Source organism: Ciconia boyciana, chromosome 20 (assembly GCF_034638445.1).
Source record: "Ciconia boyciana chromosome 20, ASM3463844v1, whole genome shotgun sequence".
Taxonomy (NCBI): Eukaryota; Metazoa; Chordata; class Aves; order Ciconiiformes; family Ciconiidae; genus Ciconia; species Ciconia boyciana.
In genome coordinates this window covers 6655026-6675720 of record NC_132953.1, presented here as the reverse complement: position 1 = coordinate 6675720, position 20695 = coordinate 6655026, and the positions used below count along the sequence as shown (strand labels likewise).

The 20695-nt window shown below is 44.9% G+C and overlaps 1 long non-coding RNA gene across 1 annotated transcript; it reads right to left on the bottom strand.

Moving 5' to 3' along the window:
• Window positions 1-7638: 7638 nt before the first annotated feature.
• LOC140661896 (uncharacterized) lies at window positions 7639-18802 on the bottom strand. The gene is made up of 4 exons (XR_012045924.1): window positions 18691-18802; window positions 15490-15604; window positions 15206-15297; window positions 7639-7864 (listed from the first exon to the last, which is right to left on the bottom strand). It is a non-coding gene; the product is annotated as an uncharacterized lncRNA (long non-coding RNA).
• Window positions 18803-20695: the final 1893 nt, after the last annotated feature.

Sequence of the window (20695 nt, the reverse complement as noted above, 5' to 3'; positions counted from 1 at the left end):
ATTCTACTGAGCCCTATCCGTAGCAGGCCCAGCGCCAAAAAAATTAGCAGAGCTGCAAGCATCAACACCAACTAAGGATCTGGCCATGTGTGGATTTGGATGAATACTTTGATTTTATATTTTCCAGGCATTGTGCAAAACATTGGCTATTTGGCAACATTTGTATTTAAGAGGCAGTTAAAATAGTAACTATATTTTAGTGTATATATATATAGTATTTATATATCTGTGTATAGAAAAATAGATGCAGAGTGGGAGGAGAGAGCCTAATGGATGTAATCTTTAGGAATTAAGAAGCAAAAATTCAGTTTTAGGGCAGCAACAGATTCCCTTTGCAACCTCCTGTAATTAAATTCCATCCCACTTCTTTGCAGACCTTAGATTCCTCTAGGGACTTGGTTTTTTCATTTAGAACAAGTAATACAGTGATCCTTAAAGAAAGGCTAAGTGGCTTTTAAGCCATGTGGTTTTTTTATGAACATGAAGGTCCACACATTTTAGTAAGTTGGTATGTTAAGACAATTATAGAACTGTTTTCCTACTAACTTTTGCACAAAGAACCCAAACAAAGAGTAAGCCACTCAGTGTCAGGAAGAGTGAAATTTCTCTGAGGTACTCACATATTCTCTCCAGTTTAAAAAGAGTAGTAGGAGAAAAGCAAAAGCATCTTTGTCCTGGTTCAAAGAGGAAACGGAGTATTTTGGAAACGCACCATTCCAGGCAGCTGAGTTGGTGATTTCAGTCTTGCCCATTTTCTATTTTTGTTCCTTGATTTATCATTGATGTAGCACAGGAATGAACTGTGTTCTCCACCTGCCTCGGACTCTGTTGCTATCCATGCCTGCCTGAGTATACAAACTTGCAAGGTGAAGACCACAACAGGTTGCATGATTTGTCTCATTTCAAGAGGTGCTGCAGAAGCAGGCAAAATTGCAAGCATGGTGGGCAAGTATTTACTTTAGGTTTGTTTGTATGGAGCCTGATATGAATCCCCACACAAGCCCAGCTATTTATCAAGTAAAAAACCATCCCATTATGGAGTCCCTACTCCAGAACCAATATTTGATTTTAATATTATGTGTACAGGCACTTGTAAAATAAACAGGCCTGTTTGCATTGGTATCTAGGCTCTTGGAGACAGTAAATCAGATACACTGTTTTGCTTATTTTTCCCTTTCCAGAGCAAGATTATACAAAGCTTTTGGGAATAGACTAGGAATTGAACCAACAAGTACAAATCTTTATTTCAAGGCTGAGAAAGATGCAAAGCTGTACCTTTACAAAGAGGCCTCTGGCTTATATGAGTGATACAAGCAAAGTAGTTGCCATTACTTCTACCAGAGAAGACCATTGATTTAACCTGCATTTACCTCACCTATCACGCACACGTGAAGAGTGCTTGTTTCAATAAAATTTCCTCTTTCAGGACCACAGTGCCTTTACCCAAAGAAATAAGCATTGAATAGAAGAGAGTTGGAAGGGACCTACAACTATCATCTAGTCCAACTGCCTGACCAAAAGTTAAAGCATGTTATTAAGGGCATTGTCCTAATGCCTCATAAACACTGACAGGCGTGGGGCATTGACCACCTGTGTAGGAAGTCTGTTTGAATGTTTGACCACCCTTTGGTAAAGAAATGCTTCCTAATGTCAAGTCTGAACCTCCCCTGACACAGCTTTGAACCATTCCCCCGTGTCCTGTCCCTGGATCCCAGGGAGAAGAGATCAGCACCTCCCTCTCCACATGCCCTCCTGAGGAAGCTGTAGAGAGCAAAGAGGTCGTCCCTCAGCCTCCTGTTCTCCAAATTAGACAAACCCAAAGTTCTCAGCCACTCCTTGTAGGACATTCCTTCCAGCCCTTTCACCAGCTTTGTTGCCCTCCTCTGGCTGCATTCAAGGACCTTCACGTCCTTCTTAAATTGCGGGGCCCCGAACTGCACACAGTATTCAGGGTGAGGCCACACCAATGCTGCATATAGCGGGATAATCACCCCTTTTGACCGGCTGGTTATGCTGTGTTTGACGCACCCTAGGATGCGGGTTGCCCTCTCGGCTGCCAGGGCACACTGCTGACTCCTATTGAGCCTGCTGCCAACCAGCACCCCCAGATCCCTTTCTGCAGGGCTGCTCTCCAGCCACTCCTCTCCCAATTTATACTTGTGCCTGACACTACTCCCTTACGCATAGTGCAATGCCTCCACCTCGCCTGCCTTGCCTATCCCTCCTGAGCACCCTGTAGCCCTCCATCCCAGCACTCCACTCGTGGGACTCATTCCCCCAGGTCCCACTAACACCAATGATATCATAGCTCTGGGAGCTGACCAACACTTCCAGTTCATCCTGTTTGTTTCTCATACCGCATGCGTTGCTGTATAATTCCGATACACGCCCGAGACCCCTGCGCTCCCCGGAGCAGCGCAAATGTTCCCGCTAGCACTGCCACCCTCAGGCGAGGCCATGCCAACCCTCGGCCTACCTACTGCAACCCTCTCGGTAGCCCCGTCCCCCATCGATTCTAGTTTAAAGCTCTCTCGATCAGTCCCACCAGTTTACGCCCAAAGACGCATTTTCCCCATCCCGTCAGGCCCCGGCATACCTTGTGTCTCGAAGGCTCTTCCACGGTTTAAAACCCCCAAGTTTTGGAGGAGGCACCAGTCCTGGAGCCAGATAGCGATATCCCTTCCGCTCTAGGAATCTCTCTTCGCACATCCCACAGCCAGAAACCCGGGCGGTCGCATGCCTAGCAGGAGCTCTGCCTGCGTGGCTGCACTGGTTCTCCCAGGCGCCAGAAGCTCGGGGGAAGCAGAGGACACTGCTTTTTGAAGGATGGTCACCATGCTGCCTGACCGCTGGGAAATACCTCTGCCCGCCCGCCGCAACCGGCGGGGCGACCGCCGCCGCCCGCGCACGTCTCCCGCGCTGCCGGGTGCGGGCGCCGCCCCTCGCTGCCTCGTCCAATCAGCGGCCCCGGGGTCGCTGCTCAGGCCCGCCGCTGCGTGTCCACGTGCATCCCGCGTGTCCCGCCGCCGCCGCCCCGCCGGTGCTCCGCGCGCGGCCCGGCGCCCCTCGCGGCCAACGCAAGTCAAAGACAACCTATAAATGATGGTTCAAGGGCACAATTTGTTCCCAAAACTCGCTTTTCACATCAGCTTCACCTCCATTCCACACAGCTGGGTTCAGCATCAATTGGTTGCTTTCCACTATCTGCATACTATTCTTCCCAGTACTGCAGCGAAATAGTATTTTTCCTCTGCTTGCTTCCCGTGTATTGCTTGCTGCATGGCTGAGGGGAACTACAGATCCTCTGGAATGTGTTACTGTGCATAGTCAGTGCTAAAGCTTTAAAGGCCATATATAAAATGCATGTTTCCTAAAAGCCTTTCCAAACAGATGCTTTGAACTGGGCAGCTCTGACATTGCAAGCTTTTGCCTCTGTAAATGACCATGATCCAGGCTAATTTTGCTCCTAAGATCTTCTTCCGAGTTCTTTTACAGCTTCATGAGTCTGAAATAACCCTTTCAAGCTGCTGGGTTTGCTCTTGTGTAGATCAGGATCCCAGGGAGAATCTAGCTTGTAATTTTCATTTCTTCCACAGACTTCACTTGCAGTTTATCATTTGCATCTGTAGGCTACAAGGCTCACTGCAGTCTGGACAGATGTTTTAAAAGATATAAAGGGTATGAGAGGAATAATCCAGCCATGTCCTGCTGGACTTAGTGTCTCCTCCGTGTCATTCCTGTTTGGCTCCCTGGGTCCCTCAGGGAAACTAATCAAATTCTGTTTGCTTTGACCAGACAAATGTTTCTTTCGCAGAAGTTTGAACTGCACTATTAGGAAGCCTGCTTAGAGCCCTAATTAAGGTTTCTGCCACTTAAATCAAGTTGAACACCATGCAGAGTACTGAGTAATAGGACCCTGTTCTCTACAGCAGCTTTTTTTTTCTACATGAAGGAAAATAAATTACATTCATGCAACTGTCCAATCTGCTGTGTGTTTTCCAGCAGTGGTCTCCAATGCAAATTCTCAGGGTTTGAGCTCTTGCCTTTTCTGTGCCAGGAGACCATCCTGGTTTTGGCTGTGGTAGTGTTAATTTTCTTCCTAGTAGCTGGTGTAGTGCTGTGTTTTGGATTTAGTATGAGAATAATGCTGACAACACACTGATGGTTTAGTTGTTGCCAAGTGGTGTTTACACTGGTCAAGGCCTTTTCAGCTCCCCATGCTCTGCCAGGTGCACAAGAAGCTGGGAGGGGCACAGCCGGGATAGCTGATCCAAACTGGCCAAAGGGCTATTCCATGCCATATGGTGTCATGCCCAGACCAGAAAGCGGGGGGAGCTGGCTGGGGGGCAGCAATCGCTGCTCGGGGACTGGCTGGGTGTCAGTCGCCGCGTGGTGAGCGGTTGTGTCACTTGTGGTTTTTTCCTGGGTTTTGTTCCTCTCTCGCTCTCTTGTTATTTTCCTTTTCATTACAATGTATTATTATTATTACTATTATTATTATTATATTTCAATTATTAAACTGTTCTTATCTCAGCCCATGAGTTTTCTTACTTGTGCTTTTCAGATTCTCTCCCCCATCCCACCGGGAGGGGGGAGGGGGAGTGAGCGGCTGCGTGGTGCTTAGTTGCTGACTGGGGTTAAACCACGACAGGGACAGAAAAAGTGGAGGGAGTGAGATGTATTGCCTCCTGCATGCTGAGATGAGACACTGGAAAGAGGAAAGACCTCATTTACATGCCAGAAAGGCTGTAGCAAGTGTGACCCGCTAAAGTCCTCCTTGCTCCCTAAAACTCTCATTCAACCTGCAAAACTTAACATGCTATCTGTATTCAAACCCTGCTTTAGACGCTCCTGCTGCAGGGATGTCCTTGCTATCTTCTGGCTGATATACAAGGTGGTCCTCAGAATATGATCAAGGCCACTCTGCTATTGCCATGATGGAGGTGTATTTTTCAGCTGATTTCTTCGTAATTTCATTTCTTCTTTTTGTCGCTTGGGAGGAATTATCTTCTCTTGGCTTTTATCTTTCTGAAAAGCAGCAGGTGTTTTCAGTGTCTCTAATTCTTTAGGATAAATATATTTTTGCTTCACCTGTAGCTACTGCTTAGTAGTACTCCTGTTTATATTATTGCTGGGATGTGCTCATCTCCATCTGTTTTTATTTCCAGATTTCATTCCACTTCCTTATGTAAAGAAGAGCCAGTAAATCTCATTTCATCAGAGTGTATTCATAATGAATTCACATCCAAGCCTCTTTACAGACTTTTGGCTTTAGTTATTGTGTTTACACCTCCAAATAAGTAACATTTTTTCGTCTCACACAAGAATAATGTTGTTTTCAAAGGATGTTAGAACTCAATAGGATAACTGTAACAGTGCCTAGGAGAACTATTCGGTGAACCAAAGGTGGGCTGTGGATTCACATCTGTAGCCTATCCTGTGCCTTGCACATGAAACCACTCTCTTTCTTCAGTGTGCCTATATTTCTTTAGTGTCGTGGTATTGTAACTGAAATATTGCTTCTTCCCATGCTCTAGTAAGCAAGTCTTTTTTTGTGAAGCATTTCCCAGGTCACCAGTATTCAGCTCATGGGCTCCAGCTGGTACTGACTTTTCATTTTTCCTATTGATTTATTTGCAAACTTCAGTATCTCTTTAGGCCTTCTCTGAACAATGTAAGTGGGTCGATGAGAACTAAACTCTCCAAACACCAGTGCCCTAATTAATGTTCAAAATTAAAGTGCTAATTGTGAAATGGCATGTGATTCATCTGTCTCCGTTCAAAAGCCCTTTATCAGTGTGCTTGAGGCATGTTTTTGCATTGTTTTGAGGCTGCAAAGGGAAATTGCATGAACCTAATAAAATACAGAACTATGTTAGGGGGTACTAACACGTGCTGTGACAACACAGACCTTTACAGGTCAAACACTCCGACAGTGTTATGTACTAGGGAAAATTATGCCTTTCACTGGCTCAGCTGCAGACTGAACAGCACCTCTGCTCCAGCCTTGGCCCACTGAGGCACAGCCAAATAGCACCAGTCCAAGGTGCCTTTGGGTGCTGATTTCTGGAGCAATGAGTGACACTGGTAGGCCTTGAAACCCAAATACCAAGCAGTGAAGCACTAGCTGCTCGATTGCATGCCTTGGGAATGGTGGGAAAGCTACTCTCCTTGCATTCACTGTATGAGAGCAATGCAATTGCTTTCAAGTCTTGCAGACACTGAGGCTAGGGAATTTATGGTCCTTTCTCCTTGCACCAGCTAGACTTGAAGATTGTTTTTCCCAATAACTCATCAAGTGCTTTGTATCATTTAATGCTTTCAGAGATAACTAATCCATGACATCATCTAACAAAGAAAGCAACTGTAAAAGAAAATCAATTGTGTTTTGGCACCTATTGGGAACAGAAAACCTTTGGTGGCATATATTGAGTTACATTCATTGTTTTAGACTTTTTTTGGCTGACACTTCGTGCCAGAGAATTCCAGAGCATGAAATAATTTCTTGATGTGGTGCATTAGTCAGGGATATCAGAGACTTCTGCATCAGCAGGACAATATACTGCACTTCCCTGTGAGTCATCAAGCCTATTCCCAGCTTTGTGCTGTGACTGGTGTGACCTTGAGGAAATCATTCCACCTTTCTCTGCTATCCTATCCCTCACCCAGCTATTTTGCCCTTCTGGCTGTTTGTGGCAGGACCTTTTCTTACACTTTACCCATAAATCATCTACTGCCACAGGACTAACCCTTGCTTGGCTCTAGACCTCTTTTATAGGCTTTTAGAGAGTACGAACAATAAAATCAAGGTATGGAATATCAGCACAGGCACAAAAACAATGAGATCTGCTTGAAAACAGAGATACCTCCTCAGCAAAGCCCTGCTTTGTGAGGTGTTAAATTAGATTAGGCTTTGAAGAATAATGAAGGAAATCTAAAGTATTGTGGGTCCTTTCCAGCGCCTTACACTACACTCCCAATATGCCGCTATCTCATCACAAAGGAGCTGATCTTTGGATCATCCGGGTTCAGAATACCCCTTCCCTTATCACAATTTCCAGGAACTCAGAGAGAGGCCTTGCTGCTTATAAATCAGAAATATTTGGTATGAAAGTGTGTCCCTAAAGAATAAGGACCATAACCTTGGCTCTGAAATAACTGAATAGTACAGTCCCAGGCTCCTGAGAGCCTCTCTGCCCCAGCGCATCACTTATTCCTTTGAACAAAGCAACAGCCGCTTCCTAGGAGTTTTGGCACAAGCCTGCCTTGTCCTGGCACTGCAGGACTTTGCTTACATTCATTAGTGCTGTATTGCATTTGCATAAGCAATGTCTCAACAAGCATGGCCCTTTATCACTGTGATTCATGGAAATGACACAGTGGATGGTTGTGCTAACTTTGCCTTGAAATTAGGATGATTTATTCATTAGGGGGGTTCGCTATGAAGTCATTGCCATTGCTGTTGTGTCTGCATACAATTAGAAACAAGGGTTGTATAAGAGAGGTACAGAGTAGGATGAAAGGCTCCTGGGGTCCTCCCTCGTCTGTACTCTTCAAAGTGTGCAAGTAGAGGGCAGGAGAAGAGCAAAGCATGGCTCAGATGCACTGATAAAACTTTGGGGCCCAGAGTAGATCATTATGAATTCTTGTGGTATCCACTCTAATCTCATTAGTTGTGATGGATTCTGATGATGTCCATGTTGTAATTTCCATTGGTGTTCAGCATTAGTCCACTTAATGTCCACTTTCTGTGGAGTGTTTCCAAGCAATTAGTATTCTCATCTTTTATCTGAGGGGTCCTGGGTTACAGTGCATTACTGAGAAGGATGGGCTGGCAGGAGGGGGCGGGCGGGCAGCATCTCTTCTGCAGAGAAAGAGGATAAAACACAACTCAGCTTGCTACAGAGAAAGTAAGGTACTGATGTCCCACCTGCTGAGCTCTACAAGGGTGACGCGTAGGTTCATACCCTATCTTTTTCAGATTAAATCCTAGGTCCACCTTCTAGTTTCTCTGAAAGACTGCTGTGGGAGAAAGACCTCAAAGCAATATGGTGCAAGAGACTTATTTCCATGTCTTTACTTGAACTTCACATTGTGCTTTCTGGAACTGGGCTCTGAAGATCCCGGCCAGGATGGCAGTGGAATGTGTAACAGAGCCCTAGGTGGTCCCAAAACACATGAAACTGTGTTTAATAGAGACACAGCTCAGTTAGGGCACTCCCTGAGCCCCCTGTGCTTTGGTCTTCCTGCCCCCAGAGGCCCTATTGGACACAGAAATTCCCACTGGCCTTCTGTAGTCCCTCTGCTTCTGAAGCAGGTCTTGGGTGAGTTCCCAAAGGCATGATGTTGGTAGAAACCAGCAACATTGTCTGGCTCAGGGAGGCTGTAGGATTATTGCCACTCGCACGCTAAAGCAGCCTGGAAATGCCTCCTACCCATCTGCAAACAGCAGCTATGTCACCCTCTTCAGTGCTGCGGGATCTGTGGTGGTGTTGAAGCAGCAGTGACGTCTGGCTGTGTGAGCCTGCCTGGGATGACACTTCCAATATGATCACTTATTCACTCCTAGGGAGCCATGGGGTGATGCACACACTTCTTTTTACAGCCCAGTGACATTAGAAATACATGCCGTGCTCTGCACCTAAAAATCCCAGGGGAGAAGAGGGTGAGCAGGCATCCACCTTGCCCACAGCAATGCCTGAAAATGCCAAGCTTTTATTCAAGGCTCTAAATAATTAGCAAGCCCATGTGTTGCAGGTTTTTCCTTACTTTTGGAGTTCAAGCTGATGCCCTGTTTGCTCCTGTCGTGGTTTAACCCCAGCCGGCAACTAAGCACCACCCAGCCGCTCACTCACTCCCCCCTGGTGGGATGGGGGACAGAATTGGAAAGGTAAAAGTGAGAAAACTCATGGGCTGAGATAAAGACAGTTTAATAGGTAAGGCAAAAGCCGTGCACGCAGGCAAAGCAAGGAATTCCTTCACTCCTTCCCATGGGCAGGCAGGGGTTCAGCCATCTCCAGGAAAGCAGGGCTCCAGCACGTGTAACGGTGACTTGGGAAGACAAACGCCATCACTCCAAATGTCCCCCCTCCCTTCTTCTTCCCCAGCTTTACATGCTGAGCATGACGCCATATGGTATGGAATAGCCCTTTGGTCGGTTGGGGTCAGCTGTCCCAGCCGTGTCCCCTCCCAACCCCTTGTGCCCCCCCAGCCCACTCGCTGGTGGGGTGGGGTGGGGTGAGGAGCAGAAAAGGCCTTGACTCTGTGTCAGCACTGCTCAGCAGGAACGAAAACAGCCTTGGGTTATCAACACTGTTTCCAACACAAATCCAAAACATAGCCCCATACCAGCTACTGTGAAGAAAATTAACTCTATCCCAGCCAAAACCAGCACAGCTCTCCAAACTCTGCAGGGTGGTGGAGGAGAAGACAGGTTTCCTGAGGACAGCGTGGGTGTGTTAAAGGGAGGTGATAATAAACAAAAGAAAAGAGAGCAGGAGACTTCTGCACACTTTCTCTGATCACTCCCTTCACTTTTTTTCCTTTCAGGCACTAGCTCAACTGAGCAAAGCCAAATTATTTTAATTTATTATTAGCCACATGGTGCCATGTGGCTAATAATAAAACAATATATTTATTAGCTTTGTGGAACATGGTGCAAGTGCTCCCATGCTGAGCAGGGCTCCCACCAGGCTCCACCCACCCCTGCATCCATGTAAGGACAAAAATCTCTGTTTTCAGTAATGTGGATGGTGTGGAGGGGGAGGTTGGGGAGGGGATGATGAGAGAGGCCTGTTTTCAGATCACTGGTCTGTGCACAGGAGCTTCCTACAAGCATCACTAAATCACCTGCACACCACTGGCAGGGGTTCATGCCAGGGCCAGAAAAAGCGTGTACTGCAGTTCCCCATGCCATCTCATTGGGCAGGGGGTGAATGATGATTTTTGCAGTGTACATAATCATACTGTGGGACACGTTACCTGAAACATCAGCTATTGTCTCCTATCAAGGGACCCCAGCCTGGCCTGATCTTTGCTCTGACCTGCTACAGCAACTAGATCCTGGGAAGAGCAGTGTACCACTAACTTCTGACAGTATTTTGCTATCAGAAAGGAACAGCTTGCCAGGAGTATTTTAAAACGTCTGTTGGTAGAGAGGTTAAACCCAAATGTTCCACACATCCTCTCATTCAGTAATAACTTGTGTTGCTCTTCCAAAAGCTCAGTCTGTTTCAGGGACAAAGTGTGAACAGTGCCATCAAAACGCAGCCTGACCTCTTTGTGTGCCAAAACACATTTATTTCTCTCCTGAGATATGGTTACAATTTGATGGGAGAAAGTAAAACATTTCTTTCTCTTTCAGAGAAGAGTTCTGCAAGATGCTTAAAATTATTTTTTGCTCAATGTGCTAACTGTCAGAGTTTCAGAAGCTGGCCTGAGTCTGGCAGCGTGTAACTCCATGGAAGTGGAGCAGTGAGAGCCTCTCCGTGCACTTGCAAAAACACAGATTGAAAATATTTTCCACGCTCTCTCCTCTTTCTTTGGCAAGACAGTTTGCTTGTTTCTCCCTCACGTAAATCCTTCTGGCATTGAAGAGGGAGGCACGCTGCCTCCTTGATCTGTGAAGCTTTCTCACAGAAGGCATCAGGGATTTGAGCTTGCCAGAAAAACAGCTTTGGGAAGCGCCCACTCCTGCTGTGCTGGGGCGGCACGAGAAATTGCTGGCCACATGTTCCAGGCTTGCAGTGAAGACATCAGACTGCATATGCCACGTAGATCCCAGGAGATTTGTCACATGGTCACATGATGGAGTTTCCTTGGGAACCCATCTTTTGACCTGGGGAAACCCTCACAGCTTTCCTCGTATTAATTCCTCTTTCATTCCCAGCCTGCTCCGCCTCTGTCTGGCACAGTACATCATACTTTCCTGAGCAGCTCACGGAGCCAGTGAATGGAGCTGATTCTTGTATCCATAAGCTCAGCCTAGTCCTTCAGCAGCCCTCAGGAAAGCTACTCCAGCCATATCTTCCTGCAAAGAGTTCCTCACCCAGCAAGCCATTCTGCAACTCCCTTTGCAAACTGCAATCTAATTTCTTTTTCCTGGTGAACTCTGCTGCTGTTTAATGCCACCATGTGTCTTAACAGAATTAAGCAATGTTTCTAGGCATCTATCAGATGATGTTGCCAGCAGGTATTGCAAATATTTTAGACATAAGGCAACCACACAAGGAACAAGGTTACCTAAAATTGCCATTAAACCATAAGGAAGCAAACACAGCTCTTGAAGTTGCATGCAATCCACAGAACAGCAAACCAATCAATGTCACTTGAATGTGACCGAACTGTATGAATCCCTTTGTCATATTTGGTTTGTGTACAGGATGGTAATGAAAATTGATTCAGTTTCTTCACACAAATAGGTTTTGTTTATTTTAATAAGATGAATTTTTTTGTACATCCCTCCCCCAATTTAAGAGGTGAAAGTATAGATGTGAAAGACTGACTTTTCTTAAAGCTACTGCAAAACTCCTCCAGTAATCCCCTTATTAGGAAAAAACAGATTTGTAAATAACAGCTCAAGTGTTCTGTCTGACTGCAGAATTAAGATTTTGGAATGGTTACTTAAAAGTCTTTAAGTACCTAAGGATTCAGATAAGCCTTAGGTGAGTTTTTCAGAGGCAACTTTGGGAATTAGATATCTAACTGTACCTAAATTTTTTTCCAAAAATTTGACCCCTCAGGCCCAATTAATTTTGACTGAGCTTAACACAGGATGGAAAGTCTCTTTAAAGGCGCTGGCCTGCACTGACTCCTGTTATCCCTGAAATGCCTTTGAGGTTTTGTCACTTGGGTAATCAGACACCATGCAAGGAAATTATTTTTCTGGCAGGGGATGAGGTAGTGAGAAGATTTAATACTGACACCTTATGATGAAGCCTACAGTAACTATGAGACTCTGTTGTCCACTGTGGCTCCCCATCCAAAACTTATTGATGGCCTGGATAGAAATGTCTGGCTCTGAGCCTGAAATTTTGAGTGAAGTTACTGTGTGCCTGGATGGACTGGTTTGCTTGAAGTGATGCAGAAGTGGTAAGTTGCATTTTTTTTCTCCTTTCTTTTCTCAGGGCCAAAAAAACCACAAAAATGGATTTGTGCCCCCTCAAGCACTTGATAGCATGCTGTCTATGAGCGACTAAGATGCTGGCTGATTATGCGCTCTCTTTTCCATCTTTCCTGGGATGTCGTGCCAAGGCATCCCATGAAGAATTGCACCTTAAGATCGTGTCCAGATCTTTTCCTGGCCTCTTTACACTGCTGTAATGTAAAAGGAGGCTTAGGAGATGATCAAGATAATCAAAGTGGGTCACTCTCTAGTGGTGGGAAACCCCAGGGGGATATTTTACACAGTGCCTCTGGAAGAAGGGGTTGTAGTTTTTTTCCATCTACTTCCCTTCCCTTCTGTGCCCTACATGGGCAGCACAGCCTAATCAGCACTTTGAGGCCATGGAAAAATTACTGTTGAGGGAAACCCCTGAACTTCTTACTTCCCAGGCCTAGGAAGGCTGCTCACCCAAAGGTGTGAGCAAGGTGGGTGACCTGATTTTTGCAGGGCTGGCAGGGCTGGCTGAGAGCTCCTACTGCCTATGCTGACACAGATCTGCAGATAAAGCAGCTCTTTTGCTACCTTTGGGGAGTGTGTGGGGAAAAAGAACCATTTACCCTCTAGGTAGACATGCCAGCTTGATTCTTAATGTGCAGTAACTATTTATAGTTGTGTCTGTAAAGCACTGCTGCTGGGGTGAAGCAAGTAAGACAATCCTCAGGTTCTAAGATGAAATCTTCACCCCTCAGGTCCTGTCCTTTCTTTGGTGTCACTCAGAAACGATGCCAGTGGCAGATGCTATTTGGTGGCCTGGCCTGCTTCTCTCACTGCACTGAATCTGGCTTATTCATCCAGATCAGTGGCTGCCTCCATCAACTCAGGAACAGATGACAATGGGGGAAGGGAGGGCACATCTCCTGCCTGCAAGCCTCGGCATGTAGTGGGTTTTCAGTGTGCTCCATTTCTTGCTAGTGAGCCAGAAATCCTGGTGTATTAACCCAAGTCCGAAACATGGTTAAAGGCTCAGCGTTGCTCCTTCATTAGGGGGGATGTGGCCACTGGACGGGGACCAGCAACAGCTTAAGCATGTGCTCATCTCATCAGCAATTCCTGACGAGTTCAGAAAGTAACTCCTGGTGAAGCACCTTGTTGTATCTTCTTGGCAGCTGTCTAATCTATGGATGTCAGAAGAGGTGAAATAAACTTGCTTACTACAGATGGGCCTGTCTCTCTTTACTGTATCTCCAGGTGATGGATGAATGCTACCTGTGATCTTTGAGTAGCAGCCATATCTTTCAGAGGTCTAACTACAGCCAGGAATTGTAAATGCTGCATTGCTTCACTGACAGAGCAACCAAGAAGCAATAATCTGCCTCCTGCAAAGGTTAACTCCTTTGTATCTTCACAGCACAAGAGAGTCAGAAACACAGCAGTTCCCAGGTCCATCAGCTGGTTCGCATTGTGAATGGATAGGTTCTGTAGCAAGGGATGATGCCTTCAGAGCTAGAAAGGGCAGACTGATGCCCCGTTCCAGAACTGGGTGCCTAATCCTCTTGCATGATGCCTCTGTAACTAAGGTAGCAGAACCTGCAGCTGTACTGCCAGCTGGCTTCCCTGGAGATGTCATTGACTTCTGCTGATGGGCCATTGAGTAGAGGGAAGAAAGCATTTGTTTTGATTATTGCTGATGACAGAGCTGTTGCAAAGCAGGAAGAGTTGGACTGTGGAACTAGCAGAGCTTGCAAGGCATGCCTGGAGGATTAGCAGAAGGCTCGGGGAGGGGGGAGATAAGAGTTGGAGAAGCAACAAAAACAGGAATCAGAGTAGACTGATCTTTATCCTTCCCTTTGCTGATCACAGCTAGAGAACACTGATGCATGCTAATAAGAAACATGCATCTAATAAGAAACAATGCAGAGATTAAGCATGGCTGCCTAGCCAGGATGCAGAGCAGAGCAATTTCAGTATGCAGGTGCTATTGTTGAGCTTTCTCAGTCCTCACTTGTTGCCTTAAAAGATGCCATTCTCTTTTGCATTTTATTCTGTGCAAATTGCTGCTCTTCTGATTCTGTAGCATGTTAGATTGACTCAGTGCTAGAAGAAACACTAATGCAAACGTATACTCTTTTGGAAGGTATACGTGTGTGCACACTATCAGGCTGATCATATGTCTGACAGATGACGGCTATAAGGGGGATGTTTGGGTATGTGTGGGCTGTGTGTGGAGGCGAGAGGGAAACAGCATCTTGCAAAATGGTGGCATTAAGGGTAAAAATAGTTCAGCAGTAACTATGAATCCTGAGGAAGGATCATTATAAAGTGCCACCAAATTGCTGGGGTCCAAATTGCCCTGAATGCATGTGGCGGGAGGGTCACGTTTTGGACTATTGGCCAGATATAATCACTCCTTTCTTGACAGCTTCCTCAGCACTACTCTTCTGAAAAGAATGTATTCATATGCCCAGACTAGAACAGGCAGGGGCTGCGACCAGGCAACTGATGAAAAAAGTATTTGTTTCAAAAAAATCATTTGGATCAGGTAACCGAATGGTTGTGTACTGCTGATTTCCATAGCAACAGGTAGCAAAACAGAGAGAAAGCAAAGCAAAAGTAATTGAAATTCTGGTTTTGGCATCAAAGAAGATATCAAGATAAGAGCTATACCAAAAATGGGGACAAAGGCAAAGAAAATGGGGCAGAAAAACTGGAACCATAAGAAAACACTGGCCTTTCCTTTTTCTCTATTGAACTTATGTCCTTTTGATTGGGAAAAGCACTGGTACTAGGTGGCAATCATAGCCCATTAGACATATTTTCCATATTTCCTAATGCTACAAAGAGAAATGAGGGCCTTTTGTACTGCAGGCTGTGTGTATGCATGAAGCTAGATAGTTCCTGCACGCTCAACATGTTAGGACAATTAAAGGAAAGAGCATGATCCTCACTTTATAGATGAAGTGATAGAGGCACAGAGATTTTTAGGTAATAGGTCTTAAAAGGAGTCTGCAGCAGATCTATGGATCAAACCACAACTTCCTCAGCAATAGCTCAATGCTTTCCCAGATATTCTCTTCCTCCATGTATAGTAGCTCAAGTGTATACCTGAGACCTGCTGCACTGTGTCACAGGCTTGTGTTGAGGGGAAGGGGGAGTTCAGCAGCAGCAGACCCTCCATGGATGCCATCAAAAAGGACCTGAAGGGAACAGGAATAGTTGTCAGATTTCAGCTTAGTCTTGCAGTGCCTGAACAGCACAGCTGCTGTTTCCAAGTTGCCTGACATATCTTGGAGCACATCTTGAAGCCCAGGGACATACAAAATTTGTGTTCAAACATGGGTGAATACACAAGGTGCAGAAGCCATCTAGCTCCAAATAGCCCCTCTCACCTGTGCTCTGCATCTTGTACCATCGTTTACTGTGGTGTAAGGCACGACTTGTGACACCTTTGGTTTCTCCGTTGATGTTCTTATTAATGACTTGTACTATGTCTGTTGGTCCTGACTGATAAAAAAAGCAATACAGTTAGCCTAGCTGTAGACCGATCTCATAATTTGACAACAATACAAACCCATGACTGATCTGGATCGAGTAATGTACAGATGCCAGAGCTGTGACCCAAGTGCCTTCATTAGGAATGTGGTTACTTGAATTTCCCTCTCTTGTCAGTGGAGAGAAAGACAAAAGCCACCTCCAGAGAAAGTCTCTTTCTTGAGAGTCTAGAGCAAAACTTAATTCAATGCCTAAGTTAGGAAGAAAAAAAACCTAACACAGGAATCCAAGCGTTATGGCAGGCAGAGTCACTGAACTCCTTAAGAAGCATAGCTCTTGGCTCTGGTGCATGAAGTGAAGACTTGTTTCTTTCTATTCAGAACACAAGTGTTCATTTGCTAAAATTCCCTTTTGCTGTGATTTAATTGCTTGTTTCTTTTCAAAATCCAACAAAGCATTTGGAAAAACAAAACTTCTACACCTAATCCTCAAACAAACAAGCAGCTTCTTGCTTCTACTGCATAGAAGGAATTATGCATTCAGCATGGCAAAAACCCAACAAAATTGCAGGTAAAAAATATGAACTGCTTTTTAATTTTGGTTGCACCATGTTGAAAACTTCTGCACAATGAATCAGAGAGTGATCTTGAGCTCCTGTAATTGCAGGTGATATACCAGAAGTGAGCATCAGCCATGACACTGCCTTTTTGTAATGTCTGTTGGCCCTGGGGTGTCATCCCCTGGGTTCTGTGTTTGTTTTGGGGAGAGGAGACTCCCATGGAAATGCAAGTGTACCATTGCAGGCTGTGCTGTTCTGACTGTATCATTTTTAGGTTAACTCCAGCCTGTTGATGCTCAAGAAAGGAACCAGGAGTCATTCTCTTCTCTCCATCTTCCCTGTAGGTGCCTCTGCCTCTCTATAGATGCTTATGGCCCTCCACATCTTAACATTACTGAACCAAGAGCAGAAAGCAGAAGCAAGACCCTGTTTGACTCCAGAACTGTCTCCATTGAGACACAGAGTGTGATAACAGCATGAATGATGGTGGTAGCAGTGGTTGTAATTTCTACACCATGTTTCAGGTCTGCTTACAGGGAGAAGACTGCTCAACTGCTCTGGACATCAGAGCACTGGTTCTGTATTGCATCTCTGTATTAAAGGAGAGGAATATTAACCTCTTTGCCTTCAAATTTTTGATCCAGAAATTTCTGATCCCTCACTAGCATAGATCAACTCCATTGATTTTTAACTACACAGTGCTGATTTACACCCTTGAGTTCTGGTGCTTTTTTGCTATGATCAGAAGTTGTTTTGATTGTTCTGTTTTCCTGCTGACAACTAGTCATACCCAAGTGATCCAAATGCAACTGGTGAGGTGACTGCCAGCTGTACTAGCTGCTTGCTCCACCACCTACCTCTTCTATTCAGACCCTCAAGGTAAGCTTGCATCAGTAGGAGTACTACATAGACTATAATTCAAAATCTATTAACTCTGAACATTAGTACAGTACATAAACTTAACTGGCCCTTGCAACACTGCAGTAAGTTTCTGTCCCTAGTTATTCCTATAAATCATCCCAGATAGGCTAGGACCCGATCAATGGGAAGAAATTATACCACAACATTAGTTTTCATCATACATGACTTGAACGATTACTCTTCTGTCTTGTGGTATGAAGAATCATGAAAATTAATAGTCTCTCTGGGCCCAAATGAAGTGTTTATGGGGCAGTATTACCTATCCTGTATTTCTTACTTAAAACCATACATTAGTTTCTTTGCACTTACAACCACTCAATTGTCTTTTAAATTTGCTGTTGTATCAAAAATACTGAAACTTTACAGGTTGTTTTTTTTTTTTTATTGTTTTACAGTCTCCTTCTCCAGAAACCTTCTTCTAATGCCCCTTCCATAAAAATGTTATGCCCCACTAGACTTCGTCTTGTGCCTCTGCACACAGACAGTCAGGACTTAGCCCTGGCCAACAACTCTGACTTAACACATAGTCGGCCTTGTGCAAACAGATTGATGCTCAGAGGCAGGATGGGCATGGGTTGTATCAGTGTGTCTGTTCTTGTGAAAAATTAATGTCTCCATGCTTCAGAGCTGTCAGTTTAGCATGACCTAATGTGGACCATCCAGAGAATACAGGGTGCTAGCCTCAGACAGGTGACTGGGCTTAAGCAGATTTTACTAAACATTGTCTCAGATTTGGTGATAAAGCAAGTTAAAGATTCAAGCTGTGATTTTACATTGCAAATATTTATCTGTGTCATAAAAATGCCTTTGACAATTTGTGCCAAGTAACTGGGTATTTGAAGTCTTGTGAAAGAGAAACCAGACATCCTGTGTTTTGTTCTTTGGTCTCCTTACTCAACTGCTGGTTGGCATGCTTAAGATTAACTCACCTGTGCAATTAATTGTATGGGTGAAATATTTTATGCAGCTGCAATGAGCAGACACTCTTTCACCTCTGAAGATTTTTTTAATACCTTGTTTTGAAGCCAAATCAATATGTATGCAGTTATGTTGGGGGAGTGAACAGGATGAACAACTGTGGTTAGAAAAGAGCAAGATACATGCATGTGGAGCACCAGGCCTGCACATGTCCCACAAGTAGCTAGCTCTCTGCAGGCGCAGAGCTCCCACTTCTCCCTGAATACCAGTGAAAACAAGAGGTGAATGTCGCCACTTGATCCTCACTGTAAGCTTCGAAGCCTACCCCTTCTAGGGATGAAAGGGACCTCTCAAACCACCTGCTGTTGTTGCAATAATGAACCAGGGAAGCCAGTGAATGTGGCATTTCTGTAAAGCAGATTGCTCCCCATCAGACTGGAGCTGGTGTGATTTCCCTTAGTGCCTCTGATTAGATAGAAGTGTCTTAGTTTTATCTGTAGCCTGAAGGTTATTGATGCATATGAGGAAAGGAAGATTAATGCTTCATTGGTTAAAACTGCACTTAGAAAGATCTGGTTCCAGCTTTCAGCCTTACTATAAATTTTTGTGCAAGTCACAGGTAGATTTCAGAGGTATTTTGATCCCTGAAGATGCAATCTTTCTGACCTTGGCATTCTTATAAACAACATCATACACTTACCTGGTTTTAGGTAGCACAGTCTCTTCCATAATCTCTTTGGTTCCCAGCTGTCAAGTATTTCTTTGCATCTCGGAAGCTCCAGAGATTAATTTGCTCACATAAATGTTATAGTCTGTGGTGTGAGACACAGGGAGGAAGACATCTTTAGTAGTAGAGGATAGCTAACAAGTTTTAAACAAGAAATGTTTTTTGATACAGTTACCTCCAGATCAGGGGAAAGGGGGTGGGGGAGGCCAATTTTCCATTTCCTTAGAAGTGACAGAAATTAAAACTTTCACATTTTTATGCATTCCATAAAAGCAATGAAAGAGTTTTTAAAAAAATCTACCGTAACAAAGCTCAGACTGTCAAATTTTTGAAATTATTTTGATGTTGAAAAAATGAATTTCATTTTGAAACAACCTTCTGAAATGAACCCCCCCAAACTACTCTGAAAACATCACCACAGGATGTTTTGACACTAAGGCACTTTGCCTCTATTGCCTATATGTGAAATGTTGTCAGAATTGATACATATTTCTAAAACATGTCAGTTTCAACAAAGACAGAAGCTTTTGTTAGAGTATACAGTAAAATGGGAAAAAACCTAAAAAAATCTCAGCCTCTTCACCCAGCCCATGTCAGAAGGAAGAGCATCCAAGGACACAGAAGCAGGTCCTATGATCTATGTTGCACCACCCAAACTACTGCAGGAGGGAGCCCCCCTCTCGCAGCATTAACGTTCACATCAGCCCTTCCTGAAACACTTCTGTCAGCTCTCTTCAGTAACAGCCCTCTGTCAGAGAGCTGAGACTATGGGGACAGTCATCTTTGCCAGGGAGGTCACGATAACCAGTTCAAGACAGGCTAAAGAAGGCAAGTTGCAAAATGCACGGCGACCACTAGTGAGTTAGAGCAGTTCGGGGCGGGGGGGCGCGGGCGAGAGAGTGGTACCGCACCATCTAACCAGCCCCCCTGCTGCTGTTCAAACCCAATCAGTTTGCAGCTAATGACAACCCCAAAGCAGAGCATTTGTGGCCAGTGAAAATCAACTGAGGGATACGTGACAGAATGGAAAATACTGTACTGCACTCAGCATATTGCCTTTGGGTAAAGATCGCCCCAGCTCCCAGGCTCTGGGATCTGAGTCAAAGTGAGCAGAGGGGACGACTTCTCTGTTCATGCTTTCATCCTGCATAGTCTCACCTGGGCTGCTGACTCCTAAACCTAGCATGAGAGCACACAGGCTACTGGGAAAAGCTAAGAGCTATGGTTCAGGACAGCACTGTGCCACCGGGCCCAGCCCCAGGCAAGGGCTGCTGCAGAAAGCCAGATGGGGCAGGCTTACTCCTTTGGAGCTGCTACAGCTTGTGGGTGGCCACTCTGCAAGGCATCATTCTTCCCTTGCTGCATGCTTGCTCTGGACAGCATTGTTATTGGCACATACCTTACAAGAGGAGCAAATTAGAGTCTGCCTTGTTGCAGCTTTATATATATTTTCCATTTCTGGTTTCTCAAATACTTGTCCAGAGCAGCTCAGTGCCTGCATACTGTGTACGTGGGTGAACTGTATGTATGGCTGCACAAAGAACACTACCTGTTTCTCATCATATAAGACTTAATCCTTTCAGCTGTTTGTAAAACACTTGTTTTCTTCTGTTTGGAAATCAAAAAACTAATGATAATTCTATAAATGACAGTGACAGCATTTCCTGAGACGGTTTGCAGAACAAGAATTGCATACCAGGAATATTGGTGTGAGCTCAGCACCTTTGAATGTTGCTGCTTAATTTGTGCATTGGGGCAGGCTCATGATCTGGAACATGAGCAGCATGAGCTCATGTCTGCCTGCAAAACAGTGTGTAAATGTACTTGGCATATTTAGAAACTCAGCATAGTTTGAGAACTTTGACCTGAAATAGCCCCTTTTCTCAGTCTATGACACCCAATATTATTTTATCATGGCTTCTCATTATTACTTACTGTTAGTAACAGCGGAGCCAAGCACATTTGCGCCACACAAAAC